The sequence below is a fragment of the Solanum pennellii genome, chromosome 5, assembly GCF_001406875.1.
Source record: "Solanum pennellii chromosome 5, SPENNV200".
Classification (NCBI taxonomy): domain Eukaryota; kingdom Viridiplantae; phylum Streptophyta; class Magnoliopsida; order Solanales; family Solanaceae; genus Solanum; species Solanum pennellii.
The window spans coordinates 39,349,461-39,368,792 of record NC_028641.1 but is presented as its reverse complement, the minus strand read 5'-3'; the positions used below and the strand labels follow the sequence as shown (position 1 = coordinate 39,368,792).

Sequence of the window (19,332 nt, the reverse complement as noted above, 5' to 3'; positions counted from 1 at the left end):
CCAAAGGTGTTAGGATAGTATAATCAAGAGGTGAGCTAGACATAAGTAATGACACTAGGTCATTCATGATCATTGCACAGCAAATCCGATGAAAATGTTAAACTACATCCTAGGTATAGCTGTTGTTTACACTAGCCTATGAATGAAATGAAATGAAGTACGTATGAACGAAGCAGACTCTGTTTTTGATAAAGAAGGCTCCCTAGTTGAGTTCCTATATGTTGAGCCCTCAATTTGGGAAGTCTTAATGTCAAGTCCATGATTCCAAGGTCTCATGGAATATGAACGAATGATATGAAGGATGTAATGTGCTATATGCAATAAGATATTTGCTATGTGTAAGATGTTATGTGCTTTGTGCAGTATGATCCGCATGATGATGCATATTACTCTCATGGCATGACTTTCCTAATCCAGTTTGGCAAGTCCACTGCCTTGACCTTCCATAAATCATGTTGTTAGGAAAGATCTACTCTTACTCATGCGTGTCCTTGGTGTGTGCTTGCATATACCCATACTTAGTACAAGTGTATACTAATCCCATACAATATCTACATTTAGGTGCAGGCGCAGGTGGATTTTAGATCTTACGGTACGAAGTTGTTGCTATCCAGACGTGGAGCTTAATCTGTACTTGGTAGGCCCTCATGATTTTGAGGATGTCTACCGTTATTATCTAGTTTAGATGTAGGATTTAGCTAGTAGAGCATGTTCCAATAGTGTTTCATTTCCCATTTCATTTCATACTTTGTATTGGTGCCGTTTTGACAAGAATACGTTTAATGCAAACATGAACTGCTTCTTTCATTTAATTAGCTCTATATTAGATGGTTGATTTGTGAACGCCTATGATATTAAGTATAATATGTTTCGCATGAAATAAGAAATCAAAAAATTCAAATTTTCCACTAAGATTAACCTAGATGAAGTAAGTATGACGTATATAGGCTTGTCTGTGACCTCTGAGAGGTCAACGACGCCTGTCTCGTCTGTTCTCTAGATTCTGGTAGTGACAAAAATATTGGATATTAGAGTCCCCTTCTCCAATCCATCTAATGCTAGATTTTTGTCTAAGAATGGATTGATCATATTTCAGCCAAATTATATATTGAGCATCCACATGGTGGATTTCAGATCTAGCATCAGCCCATCATTATCAATATATTTATTTTCAAGATTTTGTAGTTTTTCTTCCTATTCTTTCACCTTGTCATGCACATTACCAATAGTAGTTTTAGACCGCTCACTAAGAGTGGTTTTTCTATGCAATTTACTTTCCATGTACTATTACCCTGGATATCAACATTCAGAGCTTCTTGACAACTTGTTTGAAGTCAGGATGTTCAATCAAAACATTTGAGAATCTTAAGTATATAATACTTGTAAATTCAACTTTAGAACATTTGACTAGCATAGGTGTTCTAAGCTATTTCTTAAAACTTTTGCTGCCCTCTAATGATTAATGAAAACTCTATCAAGTCTCTTCCATACTCTATTCCATTTTTCCCTAGCATTACACCAGGTAAATCTAGGACCAGTAAAACTGGTATCTACCATGCCACAGTCATCCATACAATCTATGATGTCCGAACTTTTTTTCATTTTATGAGGAATTCCACCTTTATTTTCTCTGACACTCATAATAACGTTAAAATCTCCATTAATACACTGCGGATGCTAAAATAACAATGTAAATGAGAATTTGTTACGTTAAAGTAATATTTTGTTGTATACTACTAGTTTCACTTCATATACCAACCCAACACAACCTCATATTGAATTCCCATGGTTATGAAATCACCTTCGCTATACCACTTTTCCTTTTAATGTTAGCCTTTCAAATGTGAATTCATAATTTGTCACATCTGACTATATTGATGGACATAGAAATATCTGCAGTGTATATGACAGGATACCTTAGAACAGAAGAAACTGCATGCATAAGTTAACTGCATACCCATTGATGTGATCACATCCACCTGCACAATACTATGAATGTCTTTAAGCAATAGTGACAAATGGATATAATGGAATAAGAATATTGCTCCTTACAACTCAAGACACACAAACCAAACCGAGTAACTATAGTATTTCCACAACCATGAAGGTTGAAGAACTACGAATAAAACCAAATCAGTAGATAGCTTATTGATCATATGGAAAAGATATAAGGAATAAAACTATATCAAGTAGAAAGATTCGACCTATGGAAATATTAACTCTTTGAATACGAGGCAATTAAAGAGAAAGTTGAAAGAGTATGATAAGATGAACTTCACACACACACACACACATACACACGTACATATCTTAAAGGATAGAATGACAACTACCTATTCTAGAAAGGGAAGCAACAACAATTTGTTCAAAACATAATATGATAAACTATCATGAACCTTCAACATAATCCTAGAATTGAGTCTCATCTTTACCAAATAATCCATGAGGTCACACATCAATATTATGTGTTTTATAACTATATTATATGAAATATAATGAGAGAGGATACAGGGAAGGGCTGACTGGAAGAAAGAAGGCATGATATCTCTCTGTCCAAAAGTATGATCATATTTATTTTAGGCACACCCATCTTCTATAAAATAGAAAATTGAAACCAACATATTTTTGAAGTATGGTTTATTCTAGGATTTAAGATTTTGAGTAACCTCATATGTTTTCACTGGATCTTCCGACTGCATCTGATTTAAAATGTCACCCACACTAACTGATGCTTTCCATTTGACCCTCACATTTGGAATAAGACCAAAGGAAAACTACATTTCTCAATAACCAAAAAGCTATTAGAAAATATTTATTATGAACCAACTTTTCAAAAAAAAAAGAAAGAATGAAGCCTATCCGAATAGTAGTTAGTTCTATCGAGTGAAAACATAAAAAGCACCTCAAGTTTGTGGATAGCTTTTGTATGTGTCACAGGGAGGTAGTTTAACCATCAACTAGCTGCTCCTTTCATATAACTGAAACTATTTTTACATATGCTAATCGTTAAAATAGGTAAAATAATTTTTTCTTTCGATCAAACTATAAGAAACAGAAGTATTTTGTAAGCAACATCAAGTTCAAAGGATAATGCATCCTCGTCCAGCGGAATCAGATAAAGGGGATATTCGCATATAGTTACAAGTGATGAATTTTTTCTTCCTCGAGTATCTATCAGGATTGCATACAATTGTTATTTAGAAATGCATGCCAAACTAAGTCCATAAGAAGTTTATCTTTGATGTTAACAGAAAGGCTAACCTTCTCACATACAACTTCACGATCAGGGACAAAATTAACAAAACACTCCCTTTGAAACCCTAAAGAAATATCATTATGGATGTGTGAGCAAATGAAGTTCATCAAGTCAAGTTGGATGAAATTCATCAAGTCAAGCTAGGCTAAGACTAGATCGACTACTTTTGTGCAATCAGTTTGAACTAGTTAAACATTAAGATGCTGTAATTCAATCCCATGCTCCTGTTTATAGGTGTGAAAAACACCGAAAAGAAAAAAGTGTGAATAAGAAGCTAGTTCACGGAATCAATATGTTTTCCACCTAATGTCACAGCAAACTCATTGAACTCTTTTCCTCAGTGAAGTGTAGAATTTTAAATTCATAAAATGTTCTTTCTGTAGAATCAATTCATCCTCTTAATCATAAATCAAATCACAAAGGTAAGTGTCGGTGCACCTTAGATTCTGCTATGTGTAGGATATTGAAAGGCTAGACCTGAGCCGACCTACATTTTCCCAAGAGGTTGTTTCCCATAGATGCAAAAAAATAAAAATAAAGGAGATATATCTCCATTCGTCTAGGGTTTGGTAAGGCAAAGTTACCAGATATATGTGCTAGTGAGAGAAAATATGTACCCGTGGATTAGTCGAGGCATGCAAGTTGGCTCGGACCATAAAAATTAACTAAACAAATATATTTTAACTCAACAAAATAGGAACACTCTTGGAATTATTTTGTTTTCCACCTATCAATATTTGACTAGACATAGAAATTATGTTTGATCTAACCCACCATTGTTGTAGAGACAGACAGAGTACTAATATTTCAAAAAAGTATAATTAAGCCATTGTACAGAGTTTGCAGAATGTTTTTATTTTGAGGTGTTCTCAGCAACAAAAAAAAGTTCCTTCTTTTTTTAAAAAAAAAATCATTACTCAAGTTTCAAAAAATGAAAAATAATTGAAATATTCAACCCTACAGAAATTTGCAATAACCCCAAAAGAAGGAAGTGCAGAAACCCAAAATTTTAACTCACAAAAAGGTAAATAATTCATTATAAAGATCGAGAGATGGAATTACATTGAGGAGTGAGCTCTAAACAATAAGCGAGAGTGAACCCCCAAGCTTAGGATCAATCACCAAAAACTTTCCTTCAAATCTGCGATTCCAACCCAATATTCAATTAAAGTTTCCACTTTTTCAGTTAAATTAACGGAAATACATCAAATAAGAGGAATGAAACTCCCGTTCTTCAAATCGTAATGAGCTCTTTCTGCGATTGATCTCTATAACGTCAATTTTGAGATAAGTGAATCAAATTGAAAACAAAAACTGTGCATAAACAGTGAAGTACATTATTATTATGCATATGTAAATATACCTTCAATATTTCAGATTTATCGGAGAATTATCCAAATTCAAAACTTGTGCCATTTCCGATCATGTCTCGAGCTTTCGCTGTTCAATGATTTGAGTTCATTTTTAATAGGGACTTAATGGAAATATAGTCCAAGTTTAATATGGACCTTTTCATATGTTGGACCTTCAAATGGACTTTATGCTAATAATACCCAATTAGATTCACGGTTTACTTTTTCTACCCGACATTGTTATACTATAACAACAAAAAAAGCTAAGTCTCAAAACCCGTCCTCAATTCGAATTGCATGTTGCAACTCGTCTGCATATCTGAGATAGATAGGGCCAAACTCTTATTGGTAATTTAATTTAAATGATTCGGTGAATGCATATTTAGGTTAATTAAAGTAACTATTTTAGAAATTTTGTGTTCTCAAATTTAATAATTTTACTCTTTATTTTTTATGATAGAGAAAGGGGAGATAGTCCCAAATGTGAAATTTGTATAAACTTTATGTATATCACATCTAAAATAGAATTTACTGGATTGTTTGACAAGGACAAAAAAATAAATAAAAGGATGTATTTGGTCATATTTTATAAATTTAAAAGGTATTTTTTAGTAAATGAAAATTAAAAGAATGTAATAAAAACTAAACTAATATAATTTGGATGAATTTAACTAAAATCTAAAAATACATGAAGTGCCATGCATATATATTTGTCACTTTATTCTTCACAGTTCACCTCGTTTTCTCCTACATATTCAAGAACCAAAACTGCCATCTTTCTCCTTTCATCTTCATTTCTTTAGAACCAAGAAAAAAGTTTCAAGCAATTCATAAAAACCAAATCCATCATCTCATATCATCCATTTTCATCTTCTCTTGTGCTTTCACCGTCTTTTCCGTTGCTAAACCCGTTACAGAAAGCAGAAAAATCCGTCAACAAAATCCATGTATAGCTCTGAATTTATTTATCTAGATCAAACTCTTGATTTCACATTCAATTTCAGTTCAATTCCAAATTCTAACCCTACCTCTAAATCCGGTTTAATCGCGAATCATTTCCATCTCCTATCATGAATAGAATTGGAGGTAGATCATAATGTAATCAGTGTTTAAATCAGCTATACAGTGATTTTCTTGATAATACTAACGAGGAAAAATCTGTATTGCTGCCAAGATCTTCGTTAAGTAAAATTAGGAAAACTCGAGTGAAAAGCTCAAATTTTGCTCATAGAAATGTTGAGTCTAAAATGGTTTAAACTAGAAATTTGAGAAAGAAACTTGGGTCAGATGAATTTATTGTATAATTTAGAGTCAAATTATGAGGACTTAGTTGCGTTAACAAATGGATTTCTGTCTGACTTGTTAAAGGATGAAGAAATTGAAGCTAGAGTTGTTAGTGTAGTTGGCGGAATAGAAGAGTATAACTATATTTTAATTAGGAATCACATTATTACAAAATGGAGGGAAAATGTGTCGATTTGGATGAAAAAGGATATGTTTGTTGATGTTATACCTGAACCATGGGTTATTAGATTCTGCATATAATTGCTTGTTATCGTACGGGGATGTTAATTTTGGGGTGGCATTGGCAATTAAGGGCAAGATTCAAGGGAAGATTAATATTTGGAGTAGGTCTTTCTGGGTTGGCGGCTGCACGACAACTGATGTTATTTTGATTTGAGGTGATTGTCTTGGAAGGACGAAAGCGTGCAGGTGGAAGGGTGTAAACCAAAAAAATGGAAGAAGAGAACAAAATAGCAAGTACTGACATAGGAAGGAGTTTTTTGATAGGTACATCAGGGAATCCACTTGGTCTGTTAGCTCGACAACTGTCGTATACACTTCATACGGTGAGAGACCAATTTCCACTCTATCATGCCGACGGAAAGCCCAAAGACGAGTATTTTGATAAAAAAGTGGAGATGGCTTATAATGAACTTTTGCACAAGGCAAGAAAGGTTAGGAAAAATTTTATCTCCGATTATTTCTCTTGAAGAGGCATGAGAAACTATGCGAAATGATTTTAGGGTTGCGATGAATGATGAGGAGATGAGCTTGTTTAATTGGCATTTGGCAAATCTAGAATATCCATATGCAGGTTTGCTTTCAAAGCATTCCTTAGAACTTTGGGAACAAGATGACCCCTATGATATGGGAGGGGATCACTACTTCTTGCCTAGTGGAAATGGAAGATTAGTTCATGCACTGACTTAAAATGTGCCTATTATTTTTGAAAAAATTGTGTATTTCATTCGTTACGGTAGAGATAGTGTGAAGGTGATTACTGTAGGGCAATTATGGCATTGTGCACTGTTCCTCTTGAAGTTTTGAAGAGTGGTTCTATGAAGTTCATTCCAATGTTGCATCAACAAACGCGAGACACAATAAAAAGATTGGGTTTTGGACTATTAAACTAGGTTGCATTGTTATTCCCGTATGTATTTTGGTACTCCAATATCGATACAATTGGTCATGTTTCTGATGATTCTATGTTTCGGGGAAATTATTTATGTTCTATCAGTATGCAACAGTTTCTGGTGGCCCTTTATTGTTAGCTCTAGTCGCACGAGAAACTACACATAAGTTTGAGAGCATGGCTCCTACTGATGCACTAAGAAATGTACTTCATATTTTAAAAGTTAAATGCAAGGTTCAACATTAACTTTCCTTTCAATATACAAAAATAACATGTTTCTTTTTCTTGATTAGCATACTATTTGGTGGCACACTAACAAGTAAAGAATATAAGCTCTGCGAGAAATAAAATAAGAATGGAAATGCTCGAGAAGTGAATTCATGTTATCTTGGTCTAGAGTTAAGCAGTTGTAACATTGTTAGTGTTATGCCCATTTCATATTCATTTATTTCGGTTTGAATCATGTATATATCGTCTTGTTTGAAAATTGAGATATTATGGAATATGAAGTTTTTTTTTTTGAAGCAGCTACGCTGGATCTTTCTTTGTTTAACTTTCTGTCTCTTCTTAAAACGGGGAAACCACTTGAGTAACATATTGAGAAAACTTAGTAATTTGTTACTCTTCACCCTTAAAGGACTCCGATAACATATTTCTTGTCTCAACTATATACCTCAGAGTTGATTTTATTATTAATCGTTTATTTTTGTTGCTACTAGGCATACATATTTTAAAATGCATCGATTATATTAAATCTGAAACTTATGTTTGATATGGTCATTAAGCTAATGTATTGATGAGATTTGGGAATTATTATGAGTTATATATGAATGAAAGGATCTAACATCCCAAAGTCCATCTAAATTGTATTTTCAAGCTGGGGTAGTGATCTGTTCAGCTTTGGTTCCTACGATAATGTTTCTATGGGTACATCAGGAGATGACAATGAAATTTTAGCAGAAACTTTGGGGGAAGGAAGACTTTTCTTCTTTGCCGGTAAGTCGACTACCAGGAACTATCCAGCCACATTGCACGGAGCATTTCTCACTTGGCTTAGAGAAGCTGCAAAGATGGCCCACCATGCTAGCGTTTGAACATTGCATTTGCAGGTTGAGAAAAATAAATGAGATAAAGTATACTTCAGATATTTTTAAAGGCATGTGTTTTGTTTATGTAGACACTGAAAGCCAAGAATTAACTAATCTCTTTCTACAAACATGTTATTTCTTCATTCTATTTACTAATTACTCATGTATGATTTGTTTCTATTTATGCCCCAGTTATTTTATTAGCTTGGGATATAGTTGTTCATTTCCCTGTTTGATCAACTCGATCATTTTGCTATATCAACATGGTTTTCATGCTCATTTCATGCACTATATGCTGAAATAAGATAACTAGACCAGAAAACACAGGCTAATTGCAAGTAACGAGACCAATAAGTTGGTGCAAATTTAGATGATAAATGTAATAGTTATGGAGTATATATCCTTTAGCAACAACAAAAAAACATAGAGTAATCCACAGATGGATTCCGAGGAGAGGAGGGTAGAGTGTATACAAGTCTTATCTTTACCTTGAGATGCTAGAAAAATTGTTTTAAATAGACCTTCAGTTGAACGAACAAAAGATAAATCGGGAACAATAACAAGAAAATAAGATAATGAGATTTTATAATAGTAGGTAGTAATAGTAATATGAACATAGGGAAAAACAAGAAGAACAATTCTAATACTCTAAGAATGGGGTCTATTCTATTCTTGGAACTCCACACTTTCCTATCAAGGACCTCATCAATATCCTTCCTAGTCACATCTACCGGAATAATTCTTAGGACTATCTCTGCCCATCCTCATGTATATAACATCCAACCTTCACACCTCATAACCGGGGCATCTACACAACATGACCGGTCTATCTCAATTTCACTTCCTCATCTTCTCCTCCACGGGAGCCACTCCAGCGTTTTTCTGAATAACTTTATATATAATCTTATATCTCATGATATTCCAACATATAGGTTGTAGAATAAGTTTAGGAAACATTGTAATAGATAACAATGTAATTAATAAGCAAGCACAAATTTAGATTTTGATGTTATGCGCAAGTACTTGTGTCTATTACAAGCATATACTTGAAAGTAAAAGAATATAATAAAGGATATTTTTCTAGGACCTTAAAGATATTCGATAAAATCTAAAAAATAGCTAACATTATTAAGCAATTTTAAGAAAAATATTTCAAAATCAATGAAGCTTTATATAATGAACAAGTGTGTTGAGATCAATCTTTAAAAAATGCATTCTTAATTATCAAAATTTGTTTTCAATACAAATTGACAAGTATTTTAGAATAATATATTCAAGGGTATGGATTTTAAATATAAGTAGGTTTTCTCAAATAGCTAGGGTTGAAATGGACAATGATGAATTTGGGAGGAGATATTAGACTTATGAAAAGAATTGCACACTATTCATTATGACAAAGTTATAGTATTGTAGTACCATAAATGAGGTATGTGGATGTTAGTGTCTAACGAAACCTTACCCCCACTGGGATGTGGAAAAATTATTTCTGATAGACCCTCAACACATGTATCGTGTAAATGATAAACAAAAATATCGAAATTACTATCAAGCGTTCGCGGATTTCAATGAGATGGTGTGTTGTCTCCTTCATCGAGCTACATAAATAGGATAACCATTAATCATTCTTAATTTTTATTAATTATTAGATCAAACACATTTTAAGATAATAGTAACGTAATTTTGTAAAAAATATTTACTTATAAGCAACACGATCCATGTGCTACGTGCATGCCGCGAGACTAAAAATGGGAACATAATGTAAGATATTAGAAGTCCAAAAAGCTCTCCCAAAGTTGATTGAGCATTTTACAAATAAAAATATAATATATCCTTCCAAAACCAATACATTAATTTTCTTAGTTACTCTTTAGAGATAAAGATATTGAAAAGTTGAATTGACTGATACAATAATATAGATCACATTCATATGCAAAAGAGTTAAGAGATGTGAAAGTATAAAATGTTTCATAATATAGACCACATTCATATGCCGCACTAAAAGGTCATTTGAATATCCAATTATTAGGGCTATATTACCTATTAGAATTGAGGCTAACATTCTTATATTTTGTGCTTAAAAAGTATTGTAAAGTAAGAAACAACCACTGTCAAGTAAAAAATAGTCAGGTATGAGTCCTTCCTAACTTTTTTTTAGCTTCCCCTTTCCTATATTTTTTCCTTTAGTATGTCTTTAATTTTTTTTATAACTTCTATCTTCTTTATGGATCCCCTTTTTAATGTGTTTCTCAGGAATGCTAAAAGAATTGGCATAGGCAATGGAAAAACTTTATCTGTTGGGGATATCAGAACCAATGTAATTGCGAGCTGCTTTAGCTCTACACCTCTGGGCTCTGGCAAGTATGAAATTTACCCTTCACTGGTTTGTGGTAAGCGATCTCACTTCCTCCAAGTTTGAATATTCTTATTATGGAAATATGTATCTATGCTTTTATTATTGAGAAAACTTCTTGCCTGAGCTTGTCTTATCCTAAAGTCCCACTTTCTTTTATCGAAATGCTCGTCCATAAAATCATCAGCAACATGACCAAATATATCAACGTTGGAGTCCCAAAACACATATGGGAATAAAAATGTAATCTTGTTTAGCAGTCCAAAACCTAACCTTTTTATTTTGTCCACCTTTTGTTCAGGCAACTCTCCAATGAACGTGATACAACCACTCTTCAAAACTCCGAGAAGAACAGTGCATAATGGCATATCTCCCTCATAATTGCCTCGCAGTAATCACCTTCACACTATCTCGACCATATCGAGTGACATACAGTGTTTTTTCAAAACTAATAGGCACATTTTCAGCCAGTGCATGAATTAATCTTCCATTTCCATCGGGTAAGAAGCATGATCCCCGCCCGTATAATAGGAGTCATCTTGGTCCAAAAATGCTAAGGATTGATTTGAAAGCAAAGCTGCATTTGCATATTCAGATTTGATAGATTTCAATTAAACAAGCTCATCTCCTCATCATTATCGCAACACAAAAATCCTTTAACATAGTCTCCAATGCGTCTTCAGGACATATAATCAAAGATAATCATTACTTGATCTTTCTTTCCTTGTCCAAAAGTTCATTATAAGCAACCTCCACTTTTTTTATCCAAATACTTGTCTATGGGCTTTCCGCAATACGATAGAGCGGACATTGGTCTATCATCGTATGAAGTGTATACAAAAATTGTCGAGCCAATAGATCAATTGCATTCCCTAACGTAACTATCAAAACACTTCCTCCTAAGTCAGTAGTTGCTACTTTATTCCCTAGTTCCATGTTTTTCATATACACCCTTCCACCTACACACTTTCGTTCATCCAAAACAATTACCTCAACCCAAATAACGTCAGTTGCCTTGAAACCGCGCTTCCCTTATTTGGGCTAGATGGAATCGTGTCCTTAATTGCCAATGAAACCCCAAAATTAAAATACCCATACGATAATAAGTAGTTATTTGCAGAATCTAGTAACTCACTACATCGTTCAGGTATAACATCAACAAACATATACTTTGTTAATCAAATTGACACAATTTCACGGCATTTCACAATAATGTCATTTCTAATAAAAATATAGTTATAGTGATCTATCCCTCCAACTACACTAACAACCCCAGCTTCAATTTCTTCATCCTTTAACGAGTCGGACTGAATCCAGCCGTTAACGCAACTAAAGCCTCAGAATTTTACTCTTTGTTTATACAAATAATGTCATCTGAATCAAGTATACTTCTAGAAATCCTACTTTTAACCATTTAGAATCAACAATTCTATTAGCAAAACTAGAAATTTTCACTCGAGTTTTGTTAATTGAAGATGAAGACACCAATGCAAATTGTTCCTTATTAGTATTACCAAGTGTTAGTGAAAAACTTACAACAAAAAATACAAGATTAAAATTAAAAATAAAATGAAAAAAATAAATATCTTCAAGGCTGAGGAGCGGATATCTCGCTCTCTTTGAGAAAATTCAAGCCCACTACAACAAATATTTTTCACCGGTCCAGTTGTAGTAATCTTTGACTTGTCCCCTCCAAGATACAACAACCTTCACAATATATAACTGAACAACTCTTGACAAGAGTTAATTCCAAAGATCCACAAAAAAAGAACACCTCCCTTCAACTAATAAGAACTCTCTTTTTCACTAATTCTTTCACTCTATACTTTCTCTAGTGTGTTGTGTGTCCTAATCAAATGAACACCACCATTATTTATACTAGAAAAAGTCTTCCTAGATATGAAGTTAAAGATAATGGTGTAGTAAATAGTGAAGATAATAGCCTTAGGAGTTATATAGGTTACAAGGTATAATGGAGGAATATAGAGTAAAAATTAATCGGATAAAAAGCCAATATGCACTAACAACTGGAACTTGCACCAAAGAATGGTTAGCATGTGCAATTATTCTGGATTAATGCACCAACTTGATGGCCCAAACGGCAGCAAATGAATTAACTCCCACCATGCTACAAAAAATGGAAGTTCACCAATGCATATTTTAATGAAATAATGAAATGAGGGAGTAGTGAATGTCTTAGGGGCAAACGGTCACTACAAATGTAACATTCTTATAATATTAAAACCCTCCTACATTAACAATCCCCCACTCATATTAACATTAGTTGAGAGAGTCTATTAGTCGAGGGAAGATTACTATGCATAATGGAGGTGTGCTCTGCATTAAACCTCCTCTTAGTGAAACAATAATTTGTACTCCAGAGTCGTAGTGGTCTCAAACTTAAACTATGAGGGCTTAAGGGAAATAAAATATCAGTGCTCACACATAATAATAAAGGTTTTGACATGATCTTTTAAAGTCAGCACATTATGACCATGTGCTATCCCGATTTCATGAGTGCATTTGAGATAATCCCCATTCTCATAAGAAGCGGCCTACTTCCACACATCACATAGGTGAAATCTATCGAGAGTGCTCCTGTAATATTAACACTCCAACTATACGGGCTATAGATATTCATTAAGATTTTTATCAACTCAACCTTCACAAATTACAGGAAACAATGCACTCACATCATAGGGAGGGAATGATAAGATAATGCATTTTTAACAACAAGTCATCATCTGATTAGTTTTTCCCTTTGAACCTAGTTATAGTATCTTTAGTCTCCAGGTTGGGTAACCTGATATATGACTCAAAGATTTTTAGGATTCAATCTCATCCCCTCGATGTTCTCCAGACCTTTTCTCTTGTTAAGGCCTTGGTAAGAGGATCTACAAGATTATCACAAGATATGACATAATCAAAATTAATTGTGTCATTTGTCAAATATGATCTTACATTACTGTGCTTCCTCCTTATAAGTCTGGATTTACCGTGTAATAACAGTTTCGAACTCTACCAATTGCAGCGGCGCTATCACAATGAATTAAAATTGGAGGAATTGTTTTTTTAAAATAAGAAATTTGAAACAACAAATCTCTTAACCAATTCGCTTCCTCACTAGCTGAAGCTAAAGCAATTAGTTCACCTCCATGGTAGATTTTCCAATTATAGTTTGCTTTTTTGATTTCCAACAAACAGCACCACAACCTAAAGTTAAAACATAACCAGTGGTAGAACAAGAATAAGCTGATAAAGAGTTCCAATCTGCATCACAAAAGCCATCAAGTACAGCAAGATATTTTTTTAAAGAACAAACCACAATTTTTTGTTCCAATTCAATATCTCATAAATCTTTTTACAACATGTCAATGTTCAATACCTGACTTGCTTGTAAACCTGCCAAGTACTCCTATTGCATATGCAATATCACTCTTAGTCAGTCACATATCTCAAACTTCTGATTATGCTGGCATATTCCTTTTGATTTATTCCATCATTTTCACTTTCAACGGGAAATAAGTGAACACTTGAATCAAAAGGAGTAACAACATGCTTGCAATCAACAAAGTTATATTTTTTCAAATTTTTTTCAACTGAATTTGACTGGTCAATGAACATGCTCTCACATGTTTTTGTTATTTTTATTCCAATAATGAAATTTTCCTCACCAAGATCTTTTATATCAAAATGTCATCTAAGAACATTTTTAGCTTCATCAAAAACATTCATATTAGATTCAAAGATCAACAAATCACCAACACATTGACAAATAATCATATGTGAATTATTCCAGGAATTATGATATATGCACTTATCACACTCATTTGTTTAAAAACCATTTTCGATCATGAAGGAATCAAATTTTTCATGCCATTGTTTTGGTTCATATGTCAAGCCATATAGGGATTTGGTAAGTTTATATACTTTGCTTTCTTAATCTGCTTCAACAAAACACTCGCGTTGATCCATATATATTTCCTCATTTAGGTCTCCATTTAGATAATCAGTTTTTACATCCATCTGATGAATTTGCAAACAAAAAATTGCAGCCATAAATATCAAAAGACTTATGGATGTAATTCTTTTTACCGGAGAAAAAGTATCAAAAAGTTCTAGGTCTTGTAGTTGTTTAAAACCTTTTTCAACTAGCCTATCCTTGTATTTTTCAAAAGATCCATCCAGTTTCAATTTTTTTCTTAAAACCCATTTGCAACCAATAGTTTTACAACTCGGTGGTAAATCAACTAGTTTACAAGTTTTATTAGAAATTAGTAATTCCATTTCATCATTTACAGCCTCTTTCCAAAAAAAAGAATCATGTGAAGATAATGCTTCTTTCAAAGTGAGAGGGTCATCTCCAACATTAACCACATAAAAATCAGGACCAAAATTTTTTTTCTACTCTAGCTCTTTACTTCTTCTTAACTCAAAATCATTAACTTATTTATTTTTCAAATTAGAAGTAGAAGAACTAGGTAGTGACAAAATATTTTGTTCAACCCTTTGACCCCAACTATTTTTATAATCAAAAGGAAATTTATTTTCATGAAAATAACATCACTAGATTCTATAACAATATAATCTTCAAAATTAGAACATCTATAGGATTAACTATTTGAAGCATAACCAAGAAAACCACAAGTAGTACTTTTCTTACCCAACTTTGTAATCTTGGGATCCATTGTCCTCACAAAGTCTACACAACCCCAAACTCTTAGATATCCCAAACTTGGCTTGTAACATTTCCACAATTCAAAAGGTATCAGTTTTGACTTTTTATGAGGCACATGATTCAACATAACAAGCAGTTAAAATAGCTTCACCCCAAAAATTTAAAGATTCATGTGACTCATTAAACATGACATTAGTCAATTCAATAAAAATTCTATGTTTCCTCTCCGCTACTCCATTAGATGAACGAGAGTAAGGAGGAATAGTTTCATGAATTATTACCAATGATCTAATAAAAGAATTAAACTCATTTGATTTATTCACAACCTTTGTCACTTCTAATTCTTTTTATTTTTCTTCTAAACTGATTTTCAACCTCATGGAGATAAGTTTTGAAATTTTCAAAAGCATCACTTTTATTTGTCATCAAGTAAACATGTGTAAACTTAGAAAAATCATCAATGAAAGTGATAAAATATCTATTACCTTAGCGAGTTAGAATTCCACCAAGTTCACAAATATAAGTATGAACTAATTCTAACAAATAATTTTTTCTTTCAACTTGAAAATTTAGTTTATTTTTTACTACAAGATTCACATTTTCCAAAATTCTTTTTAATCATTGAGATTAATCTTAAACAACTAATGATTCCAAAATAACAATCGTTAATATGACATAAATGAGCATGCCAAAAATTAGTAGAAGAAATCTTACAAGACAGAAGTAGAAAACTTATTCATATCAACATTAAACTTAAACATCTCATCACATGTTACCCGTTCCCCACAACAATACCTTTCTTCACTATTAAATATTAATAAGATTCAATAATTTGTTTAAAGCCTTCTTCATCAAGAAGAAAACTAGACATCAAATTTTTTTTCTCATGGAAGGAGTATAAAGTACATCTTTTAAAGTTAATTCCCTTCATAAGTAAAACACAATTCAACATCTCTCTTTCCAAGCACCTGAGTAGTATGCGCATCACCAAGCATGATTGTTTTGGATTCCTCAAAATGAGTATAGTTTTTAAACAGGTCTTTATAATAACAGACATGATGGTGTACACCAGAATCAGCCCACCATCCATCGACATTCTCAACCATGTTTATGTCAATAATCACCGTCACAAAAGGTTTTTCGGTAACATTTGCCTGATGGTTAGAACCGTGTATCAAAAATTTGCAAAATCGAGCAATATGCTCACTCTTGACACAAACAAAGCATGACCCCTATTCTTGAACTTGGTTATTTTGTGCTTGATTATTTTCACCATTGTTTTCCTTGGGAGGTCTACCATTATTTTTCTTGAATTTTTTCTTCTTAGGCTTCAAAGAAGAATTTTTGTGATTTTGAAGAGTAGCATTATTCGAAATAATTAAATTTACTTTCGTTATGATGTTTTTCAATTTGTAAAAGTGCATCTTGGCCCTTTCCTTCTTCTTCTATGCAGATTTTCACTATTAAGGTTTCAAGAGAGGTTTCCTTTTGTTTGTGGCACATAGTTTTTTTAAATTCCTTCCAAGAAGGTGGAAGTTTATACAATATTCCACAAACAATAAGGTTATCTCCAATTATAATCTATTCGGACCTAAGCTCTTCAACGATCATAATGAAGTCTTGAGCTTTATCTACCACTGATCTGTTGTCCATCATTTGTAAACAAAAAAATCTATTAGCTGCATGTTTTTTCGCTCCAGCCTCTCTGGTATCATACTTACTCTGCATTGCTTTAAAAATTTTCTTTGCGCAAGAGTAAGTTCTATCATAATAATCATAAAATTATCAGATAGACAATTAAGAAAATAATACCAACACTTGTACGAATCAACATTGTACTTTCCACTTTCTCTAGATGAGAAATAGTTTCATCGTCATTCATAGAAGAGATGTCTTCTTTATTAGGATTCTTCTCAGTTAACACATAAGAAACATTGAGAAGACTTAAGTAGAAAAGTGCTTTACCTTCCATCTCTTTAAATGGTTACCATTGAACCAAAATGGATTGTTAAGGTCTCCCATCTTGACAACCGCGGTTTTTTCAAATGTAGCTATGTTGAATCTCCTTAAAATTGTTAGTGAAAAACATACAACATAAAAAAAATACAATATTACAATTGAATATAAAATGAAGAAAATAAATCTCATCAAGGCTGAGGCGCGAATATTTCTTTCTCTTTAAGGAGATTCAAGCCCACTACAGCAAATGTTTTTCACCAGTCCAGCAGTAGTACTCTTTGACTTGTCCCCTCCAGGATACAACAACCTTTAAGAAATATAACTCAACAACTCTGGACAAGAGTTGAGTCCAAAGCTCCACAAAAAAAGAATACCTCCCTCCAACTAATAAGAACTCTCATTTTGACTGACTCTTTCACTCTATATATTCTCTAGTATGTTGTGTTTCTGAACCAAATTACGACCACCACTATTTGTACTAGAATAAGTCTTCCTATAAATGAATAGGAAAATAATGGTGTTATAAATAGTGAAGATAATGGCTTTAGGAATTACATAGGTTAAACGGTGTAATGGAGGAATAAAGAGTAATAAGTAATGGGATAAAAAGCTAACAACCACTAACGGCTGGAACATTCATCAAAGAATAGGTAACATATGCAATTACTATGTAGTAATGCACCAACTTGATGGCCCAAACAGCAGCAAAAGAATTAACTCCCACCATGTTATGAGAAATAAAAGTTTATCAATGAATAGGGGAACTAGTGACTGTCTTAGGGGCAAACGGTCATTGCAAAATGCAACATTCTTATAATATTAAAATGCCCCTACACTAACACTGATAAAATCATTGGATACCTGATTTAAATACTATTTACTTTCTGATCTACCTCCTCTTCTATTCATGGGAGGAGATGGAAATGATTTAGGACCAAACCAGATTTAGGGGTAGGGTTAGAATTTTGAACTAAACTTAAATTGGAAGTCAATTTTTTGTGTTTAAATTATGCAAATGAATTGGGAATTGGAGAGGAATTTTGTTAATCCAAATTCGAGAATTGGTGATAAGTTTGGGGTTGGTGTCACTATCTGTATTTCTACCCGTGTGTATCCTAATATTGGATGAATAATATCTGCTGATGGAAGCACTGTCCATGCTTCAAATACTTTTGAATATTGAATGGTTGCATGCGCTTCGTCTTCCGGTGCAAATCATGGTGGTTGGTAAAACAAGTTATGATGGGACCAAAAAAGTTATATTTCTTGTCTCTTCTATGATAAGTATCTTTATGCCATTTTTCTCCTTCCTCAATTAAATCTTACAAGTTTTAAGCTTCTATATAATATCTTTTGTATGATTATGTTCTAATAGTCCATCTTTAAACCACCTAGATTTATGACTCCATCTTAAAACCACCTAGATTTATGACAATGTGATTACAATTAACATAGATCTGATTACCGACCTTGATGTTGTGTCTTTCAGGTGATTGGAATCCTTTATATGTGTCTATCAACTCTTTTCCTTATTGTGTGCAGGCACTCTACAAAATGTATTTGAGCAGCTCTTTCATTAGCTTAAGAGGTAAGAATTATGTACTGTAGTACTGTTATGAGAAAGATTTCAGTATTGCTAGCAGAGTAAAAGTTGAAAAAGCATCTTTTACATAAGTAAGCAATTCGAAAATTTTGATTCTCTTGATCTTCTCTCCATTGAATTGAATGTGTTGTAACACCTCATTATCTACACTACTAACTTATTACAGATCTTTTATCTCAGATGTACTCGATCAACTACATTTGTAACATCTGGGGAGCACCCCTTAGACGTAACCTGCGTCGTCGTCCTCATGGAGGACTAAGACTAGCCTCTTAGCTTACATAATTACATTCATAGGTTAAAAAATTTGGAAAATTTTGAACTTTTCTTCTACTTCTACTTTGAGGTCTACATAGACCTCTCGCATACACACAATATAGTCATATCGAGTATACATAGACACTTTGTATAAAAGGATTATATAGTCTTCTAGTTTTATTGCACACACACACACAGAGAGAGTCTTAAAACAGATGTCTTATATTACAACTATCTAAATAAAAATATAACGATTGGGCATAGCCCATACATCAATACAATAAAAGCCACATATAGCCTATACAATCTTTAGTATTCAAATGAAAGTAAATGAATATGTTGCCTTTAAGATTAATCAATTTCCAGAGCTAG

General features: G+C 33.1%; 2 pseudogenes; one reads left to right on the top strand and one right to left on the bottom strand.

Annotated features, from left to right (window-relative positions):
* Positions 1-5,895: 5,895 nt before the first annotated feature.
* On the top strand, positions 5,896-8,151 carry LOC107019482 (annotated as a pseudogene).
* Positions 8,152-10,509: 2,358 nt separating this feature from the next.
* LOC107019481 lies at positions 10,510-11,876 on the bottom strand (annotated as a pseudogene).
* Between the last annotated feature and the right edge of the window lie 7,456 nt (positions 11,877-19,332).